Here is an 8,528-nt window from a genome sequence, read left to right on the forward strand (position 1 = left end):
CATCTGACTGAAATTACCAGTGCATTGTTTCACGTAGTGATACCGGCGGCGTGCCTGGGGGTGTCTAGACGCATAGATACAGCTATCTAAATCACAGCTTCACCCCTTGGAGAAGGGAGAGTGGGATTCCTGAGCCCATTGTTTGGAGGACAGTCCGAGGCCTTGATGCGGGCCCTGGGAGCAGATAAAACGCCACAGAGAAGGATGTGCGTTTGCTCATTATTGAAAGCAGTGCAGGAAACACATGTCTCCACCGACCACTGATGAGCCCTCCTCATTTCCTATGATTACACAGGAAATAGGGCAGGTACATACCGTAAAGTGGAAGCCATCCCCACAGTCCCGTGAGTTATTCTCAGATTAGATTATGTTTGTGGCATAAATCCAAGAGAGCGTGAGGTTCTTTTACTCTATGTATTCAATTCATTTCCGAGTACCTGAGGAAGTTGTTCATTGGTTTGGCTTGTTTGTTGTTTGTCTGCTGGTTTATGAGAAATAAAATCACTATCTGAATTTCCACACATCTTGGTGGCAGAACGGTCCTGATTCACAAAGAGAGGTGGATCTAATTTCCCTAAAGCCTTTCCTGAAAACTGGTGAATTTTTCATAAATGTCCATAACTACACTTGTAAAATGACGACTTTGTGATTTTGCAGTACGGTACTTGTGTACAGGTGTACTTTTCAAGAGTGCTTCTTATAAACATATAAAACATGTCAGCTTTTCAAAATATGTTTTTCAAACTAATCTGAATATAAAATCTATAAAATATAAAAATATAAAATAAAGCATAAAAACTCATATTTATATTGAGCTTAATAAAAAACAAGCACAAAGCCAGGGAGGGTCATGGAGAAAAATAATACCATACTAGTATAGCTTTCTTACTGTCTCACACACACACACACACACACATGCACGCACCCACGCACGCACACACACACACACACACACACACACACACACACACAGTTATTACAACTGGTCATCAAAAACTCATATCCCCACAGTGCCCCAAGGAAGACGGACCTCCCAGCTGTAGATTTAAGCTGGATCCAGCCTTCGTGCTTCCCCCTCCCTCAAAGAAAAAGAACTATTCCACCCCGTTTCTCATCCAGTTACGTGTGAACGTGAAGATCTCTCTGCGTGTCTAAAATTGGAACTAGATTCCTCCTCTTTCGGTCATCCCCGAGCTCTCTGCACGCTCGTTTCCTCGGATTTGGGATGCAGCTGTGGCCTGGTGTGACGTCTGCGGGTGAAGGGAAGGGTCGGGGGGGGGGGTCGATGGAAGACACAGAGGGGGTGTATGGATAGGCAGGGCGCCAAAGGTTCAAAGAAAAAACACAAGTCAGCATCATGGAGACGGAAGAACAGACAGTTTTCTGTTGATCGTTGCCGCTCCTCGTTTTAAAGAGTGTCACTGTTGACCTGAGGAATCCATCAGCACCGCTGTCAACCCTTCACTCACCACAAGAATCTTTTTATAACTCATTATCTGAGGAGGTCACATAAAAAAAGCAAAACACTTTTAATCACCTCTTTTACTTGACAGACACACACACACACACACACACACAGTGTACACTCTGCTGAGGCCCGTGGCGAGCCGTGGGGTGTCAGGCCAGCTGACGGCGGCGTCACACAGGAATCTTTAGCTTGTGCCTCGTCAGGTCGTTTCTTTTCAGCAGCTGCTAAACGTAATGATTAACCAGCAAATACTTCAACTCACAATGTCAAATGCTTAGTCAGCGCTTTTCCTGAGGCGCATTGATGCAGCTGCCGATGAACGGTTGTTTCCCCGTTGTTCAACATCTAATAACGCTGGGATCACAATGGATCTGCACTGTTTATACCGTTTAATTTCAAATGCACTGAGCTTCATTTTTCTACGTAGCCCCAGGGGCACCTGCAGAACCCCACCCCCACCCCCCCACCCGGCCAAGAATCGGTTTGATGTGATGGTAATTCAGAGGAGCTGACAGGTAAGAGCGTGCATACCTTTAGGATCCTCCATTGTTCTGTAAACTGGCTGTCTGGAGATATTACACAGAGCGCGTGATTCCTGATAAGATAAGTCAACTAATTACAATCTGGTCGTGTTCCTCCTCCGGGTGCAGGGCCTCTGCCTCCTCACCGCCGCCTCGTCTGCCTCGTGTCAGAGATAATTACGAGCTGTAAAACAACGACAGGAGAAATAACTCTCTCCTTCTCAGTTTGGTAAATATGGGGATTATATTCTTAAATGATCTGCTTGTGATTAACGTTTGGACAAGGTCTCTGGGATTATTTGGCGGCCTCTCTCTGTGGGGAAACAATGACATCATCGCCAGGAGAACGAAAAACAGAACATCGGTCTGAGTGGCGTCAAGACATGGCTGTGGTTACGGCCTGTGGTTATGTAATATGTCTACAACATCTCTGATGTGATGTATCTGCTACCACCCTGATCACTAACACACCCCCTACTAAAGTTTTCACCTGCGTCACCTGTGTGGATGTCGGTTTATCTACACGAAACCTACTGAGTAGATGAGTAAGAGCAGAATTAAATTATGATTCACATCCAGACAGAAGGATGGATTCTGCATTTTAGTCTCTTTCTTTCACACTGCCAGTAGTTTTTGACCTTTTGTTTAATTTTGCAGGGAATATTGTACAGATCTTATTGTTAATATTTGGTTCTTCGTGCGCAGACTTGCTTATAAAGTTTTGAATGTTTTACATTAAATGTTGTGCACAGATAAAAACCGGCAAGACACACCCGCTCTAAACTTGGTTCTAGATCCGGATCTGAATGCAGGAGTTTAGTATTTTCATCCCCACGGTGTGTCAGGTCTGTAATCTCTCCTGTCACTCTTCACATCCGATCCGATCGCTCGGAAACCACACCAGAGGTGTGAATAAAACGTCGTTCCAGGAAGCAATTTTTTTTTTTTTTCTGAGTGGAAAACCCTAAAGGTAAGTGGATTTAACTCCACGCAGTGGAAAAATTGGTCTTAATCTATCAACATGAAGCTTCCTTGTAAGCTGAGGTAGTTTGCAGACGATGAAGGGCTCGAGCAGCACGAGCTGAGGTTTGACCCAGATTACCGTTTCAGCATTTAGCCACAGTTCTCATAACAAGAGCATCTACATCGAGCTGTCTTGTGCTGTGGTTTGTATGTAGGTGGCAAAGCCTTCCTGATTTACCCCTCATAAGTGTGTTACATGTCTTTTTCTGCTTATGTTGTTCTTTTCCCTGAGGGACCTGCTGTGGTCTGAGTGCTGCTTGAATATTTCTTGACAGGAGGAAACTTTGAAAGTCTGTATGTATGCTTTAGAGCCGTCAGAATGAAGGCTTGGTGTGGCCTGCCTCCTCCAGAGCGTTAAAGCATCGTTCTAACTCCAGAGTTATGTTGTGTCATCCTCGCCTCTTTCGTCAGCTTGTTTAATATCTTTCCCAGACAGTCGAGGAGGTGGAGCAGATTTTTTTTAAAAAGTGTTTTTAGTGGTGTTTCTGGAGAACATTTAATGTTTCCTATGATGTTTTACAGATCCTTGAAGCAGTGGGAGTCTGGGAACCGCTGTGCCAGGAATGTTTGGATTGTATATTTGAATAAATAAGAGAGGCGGCTTGCTTTGCAATAACGTTCACTGGGGAAAGTGGCAGCTTTTTTCATGACTTGATATTTATTTTCTTAGAATTAGAAATAGAAAAACATCACAAATCCTCTCTGAACCTTGAACAAACATGGAATCAAGACAAAGTCAATACGGTGAATATTATGATAACGATAACTTCACAAGACCTTTTCTTCTTTCTGTTCTGTTCTTCTTTTCATCTTCTTTTTCTTAAAGCGGAACGCTCTTGATCCGTCTTCATCTCCACTTGTATAAAGCTGAACCAGATGTTTCGGTTACAGGACTAGATAAGGATCAATAACTGTTGGGCAGAAATAATTTTGCTCATTTTCCGTTGAATGAGTCGTGGTCCTAACATTTTTTATCGCTTATTTTGTTTGCTCTGTGGTGCTGAAACGATGAAGCGCTGATGCATTATTATTCTAACTGAAGAAGAATAAAAAGAAAGATTATAATTTTGTGTAGCAGCAACAGTTGGATCAGATAAGTGTGTCGATCAAAAGCTTGACTGGATGTGAAACATTTTAAAACAAATTGAATGAATCAGAATAAAATTACGAAATTAATAAAAGGCTACTTTTTGTCCTCAACAGAATTAAATCTATTAATAAATATGCCTGGACCAGTTTTGTTCTGGTTTACATTAAACCAAATGGACATTATTCACTGTGTCTATTGTCAGCTAACAGCTAACAGCTCCTTGTTTCACAGGGGAGGTTTGCTGTTTGGGCCGTCCTTGGATCTATTATACTGTAATAAGAATATGGAAAAAAAATAAGAATAAGAAAATGACAGCAGTCACCATGGTAACGATCCCAAACTGCAGGGGACGAATCAACATCTCTGAGTTTGACTCAAACCTTTACAACCCTGATCTGATGTTTAGAGCTCTATTTGGCTCCTGTGGGGAAAATCACTGCTTCAACAAACACGCTTTTAAGAACGGAGAACTGATCTGACGTCAGCCGACACCATCTTATTAAATGTTGAAATCATTTAGAGCTGACAAGGGGTTAAATGCTTCTCTTTTAATCTGAACCCATCACGCAGGTTTGTCCCAGTCACGTTTTGCTCAGCCTAAGATCACTCTGCTGTTTTCACAGCTCCCGGCCCACACCTCCCAAGAGACTGCTTGCTTTCTGAAAACCAGCACGACTCTGAGACTTTTTTGGCAGCGTGAGTCCTTTGGTTGGAAGCACCAGACCACCAAGTGAAGACATCAGGACTGCAGGGTTGTTTTGCCGTCGCTGTGCTGCTGTGGCGCTCATTCTCTAGTCTCCCCCTATTGTTTAAACTTTCTTTAAAGCTAAATGAAGCCAGTCTTTCAGCACATCGGTCCACTGTGTGAATCTGCTCCATTATTATTTTTTTTCTATCCCTTCTTCATTTACACGGGTCCTCTACATGGCGGGGTTCCTCGGCTGAACGGGGCCCTGGTCTGTTTGTTTTATCCTTCATGGTTCATGAATGCAGTGAATGAGGGAGCGGAGAAGGAAAGACAGAGGACGCAGGAGAAAGACCCAAATGAAGAGAGTAAAAAGGGTAGAAAAAAGTGGGAACAAGAGGAATCCGGAGACATTTCACTTGCGTCGCCTCCTTATCTCTGTAATTTATGTGTCGTAGTTAAAAGGAAGTGAGTCCTAATGTTCGGCGGCTCTGACCCCGCTGCAGCGCTGTCGCTGCATCGCTTTTGATGACTTCCAGATTCCAGATGGAGGACGGCGATAAAAACATGTTAACTGTCTGTGTCACGGTGAGGAGGAGGAGGGTCAGCCTGGAGGCCGGGGCCTTTGATACTGTTTTGTGAGAAAAACGGAGGTCTGCGGGGGTCTGCGATGGCTTGAGGAAGAGGGGGTTGTGAATCCTGTCGTTTCTTTCTAGACACATATATAAGGCTGTGAGAACAGGGAGTCTCCCTCACCTGTGGTTGTGTGTAGGAGGAAGGTCATGGACCCACCCTCTGGATTGGGCGCACGAGCTGACGAAGGGAAAATAACAGGGTGAAGTGACCTGGGAGGGGCGCTGCAGCGCCACCCTGTAATCACAGTCACCTCATTCACATATAGACAAACATGTACACCCTGAAAACACATGCTGGGAGAGTAAAAACCATTCAGGGCTGAGTCCAAATGCTATACAGTGGTGAGATGAAGGGCCTCCATGTGAGGACCAGTTAGCGTTAGCTCAGCAGCTAAATCAAAGTTTAAATGGATGTGGAACATTATTAAAAAATTTTAAAAAATCTATTTGTCATGTAAAGACAAATAGGGATCTATGGGATGTCCATCCCTGGAGGGCCCCGCTTCACAACTTTAGGGGTGTGAAGGATCAGCTGCCAACGTCCAGGTGTCAGAGATCTCAACACACCTTCACAGGTCTGGGGGGGGGGGTCCACGCCTCAACAGGTCAGCAATGTTGGTGAACATGATGACCGGCTGCCTGAGAAGGACATGGAATGACACCAATGCCTTTCAACCCACAGTGCTCGGAGCAGCTACACGACAACTTGTGAATTTAGAGATTATGAGACAGATGAAGATAATCCAACCGGTATTCTGTATAATCTGCACTGGCTATTTTGTTTTTTGTGGAATACAAGCCCTCCAGCAGGACTCTGGAACCAATCATCTGATATTTAAATTACGTAAATGTGTGATGAATTTGTCAGTACCCTCTACTGGTGTATTTTGAGTTGATTGTGGATATGTACGCGCACACACACACACACACACACACACACACACACACACACACACACACACACACACACACACACACACACACACACACACACACACACACACACACACACACACACACACACACCGGTGACATCGGTGATCAATCTCACTTCAAACGGATTTATGAATTTGAACTTGTGGATTATTTGGCTTCACGTTCACATGACTCTTCTCATAAAGTCAGAGGCTTAAAACGACGGAGGACAAAAGACAATGTGGCTTTTCACAACGCAAAAGAACTGAGTCGAAGTGCAGCTGCTGCAGTGTGTGAGGGATTTCGGTATCGTGTGATTGAGGCTTTGCTGCCAAGCACAAAGGAGACAGCAGGCGGAAAGCACATTTTCTGTGGCTGTGTGACTGCGTGATGAAAAGAATGTGTCTGGACAGATGAAAGCGTGAATTGATTTGTACTTTTCTCCACGTGCAGCAGAGATCTGCTCCATAAAATCACTTGTAGTCTGGACGGCTTCACACATTGTTTGTGTCTTCAATGACTTCAGAATGATTTCTCTCAGCTCCAGTCCCATCTGACAGTTTTATGATCAACATTTAGTCCGACCGTTAACATGAACAGGCCTTTTTCTGTCGGAGCTCACACGTCCACAGACATCATGAGACCCGCAGTGAAAAGACTGCATGTTTGTGTTAATCCTGAAGTCCTACAGCGTCAGGTTGGACTGAAGGAGTTCCAGGACGTCTCTCTATAGGATCTACATGCAATATTTACATGAGGGGGTGCAGTGGCTTCACTTTTAATAGTGTTCTGAACACGTGTCCTGTGGAACCGGGAGGGGGAGGTGTACGACACAATCTGCTTTCTGGAGGGATTAAGAGGTCAAACCAGACACAAACACACATAAATCTGGACAGCACTTCAATAAAAAATAAAAAAAATTCCATCACACATCACGAGAGAATATTTTAAATCACGTTCTACAATTTGTTTAATGAAATACAACGCTGGTTAAAAAGGAACATTATGCAAAAGGTGAGTAAAACCAGCTGTTAACTGATCAAATACTAAATATTCAGGATGTGTTACTGTGGTTAAAGCATTGACACAAATACTTTTCCACAGCAAGTGAGACGCTAAATGCAAATGAAAATCTCCCCACTGAGGGACAAATAAAGGATTATCTTATCTTAATGAAAGCATGATAATAAAAATCACTGATTCACAGAATAAAAATCACTGATTCACCGTTTGGAGACTGTGAATATTTCCACAAACTTTCATGGTAATTAAACTGTTAACGTTAACAGCAAATGTTCTCTGGTGGAGATCGAGGTGTTGATAGTGGCAGATTTGAGCAGATTTCACCCCTGAATGATTCTCCAGCGAGATACCGTCACGTGAAGCCAAAGCCAACAAATAGTTTGATCTGATTAGACCAGTTTAACCGCCAAAATGTTTTTCGCAATTTGAGCATCACAGATAAATACGTTCGTCTTTCATTCCTGTTTTTCTTTTCTTATCAGTAAATTATACAAGCAATACCATTTTTATCTATTTTTTTGGACACTGCAGCTTTTGAAAAATGCTCTTTGTGATTAGCCCATCTTGGGTCATTTTTACGTCCAAGTTCCCCATTTTTTTCCTCGCACTAACACTAACAGCAGCATTCCACACATACAGCCTACAGTCAAGAAGCTGCCATGGCTGGTTATAAATGATTGTTCTCTGGCTGCAGACGGTTCCAGATATTCCTGCAGTGTCCTGTAAATGACTTCAGTCATTGCGCTAATATGAAGGGCCTGTCAGGACCTGTTTAGTCTTTGTTACAGGGAAATATTATCATCCCAGAGTGCGTTGGGTGGATGCATCTAATTGTCATGCTCTTCTGTCATCATTCATAGGTCCTGAAATTCTCATGAGTCTAGCATTTACCGCTGCCAACTGTGTGCGCAAATGCAAATGCATGTGTTTTGTGTGTGTGATTACATGCTAACATTTATGTTACCGTCAGGGGCAGAGCGGCCAGGTGACCTGGATTTCCCATCATTGGACACTCATCCCCAGGAAAGAGAAAAGGAAGTGGCTAAGAGTTGGTCAGCAAAAGATACCCATCGCTGTTCCTCAGTAACGTGACACGTTGTGACCAGACCGGCAGTGGAGCAAGCGATTTGTGCTCCGCTCCGGCCACCTGTGGTAAAAGTTCACATGA

Source organism: Antennarius striatus, chromosome 16 (assembly GCF_040054535.1).
Source record: "Antennarius striatus isolate MH-2024 chromosome 16, ASM4005453v1, whole genome shotgun sequence".
Classification (NCBI taxonomy): Eukaryota; Metazoa; Chordata; class Actinopteri; order Lophiiformes; family Antennariidae; genus Antennarius; species Antennarius striatus.